This window comes from Schistocerca gregaria, chromosome 6 (genome assembly GCF_023897955.1).
Source record: "Schistocerca gregaria isolate iqSchGreg1 chromosome 6, iqSchGreg1.2, whole genome shotgun sequence".
NCBI lineage: Eukaryota > Metazoa > Arthropoda > Insecta > Orthoptera > Acrididae > Schistocerca > Schistocerca gregaria.
The window spans coordinates 34545390-34546620 of record NC_064925.1 but is presented as its reverse complement, the minus strand read 5'-3'; positions in this window follow the sequence as shown (position 1 = coordinate 34546620).

The window sequence follows — 1231 nt, the reverse complement described above, 5'->3', positions numbered from 1 at the left end:
AACACATCAAACGTGCCATCATGGAATTTACATCGCTGATTCAGCCGTTTTCTTTGATCTTAATCGAAAAATTCGGTTACTGTTCTTACTTATAATGAATTTTCCATTGGTCCAGTTCTCCCAAGAAACTATTTTTTTGCTATTAGAGGTATCAGTTCTTCTTTTGTTTTCATTACGGGCGACAAAGCGCTAATATCTGTAAAACATTCTTTTATAATCTTTGGTTATGTACCATATACGCTAATAATCGCGGCTCCCGACCTACAATCCGTTAGAAAGGAGTCAACAATGGTTGGTTAGCTCTGTAGTTACATTACTTGGATTCATTTCGGGGAAAAATATTACTGTAACATTGGATGTTGGTTTAAAATGAAATTTAATTACTCTTGGGACTGAAAAAGAGAATGTAATTCGCCTGAATCGAAACTCATCTTAACCGAAAAAATTTACTGTTAGAACTAATGTATTCCTGTGTGCACCAAATTTTTTTCCCGTTAGCTATGAGTTCGTCCTGAGTGATTTCGCGCTAATGAGGTTAAACAGTAATGCCGTGATTTAAATTTTATTTCATTAAATGTGTACTTTTGAAAATCTACACACATCAAAAAAAGTTTTTCATCACCTCCGTTCCCAGAACTCCTGAAGAAAGACATTGTTTGTGGATATTGTATCACAGGCACAGTCGTTTTCACTGTTCAGAGATGTCATTAAACCCACCCAAAGATTTCAATAACCATGCACGAGCAGCGCCTATTAGACGGGGGGGGGGGGGGGGGGGTCTGATAGCCAATCAGTTCCAGTCATTCCACAAGGAAGGAGGTACACGACTCGTGTTGTCTGTAGACGGTTAATGCCACACTTCGATCGCGTCTGCATTGTTACTTTGTGCCAGGAAGGGTCCTCAACAAGGGAAGTGTTCAGGCTTCTCTCAGTGAACCAAAGCGATGTTGTTCGGACATGAAGGGGATTCAGAGAGAGAGGAACTGTCGATGATATACCTCGCTCTGCCCATCCAGGGGCTACTACTGCAGTGGATGGTTGTTACCTACGGATCATAGCTCAGAGGAACTCTGACAGCAACGCCACCATGTTGAACAATAGTTTCCGTGCAGCTACAGGACGTCGTGTTACGACTCAAACTGTGTGCAACAGGCTGAACGATGAGCAACTTCACTCCTGCCGTCCATGCCGAGGTCCATCTTTGCAAACATGGCACCATGCAGTGCGGTAG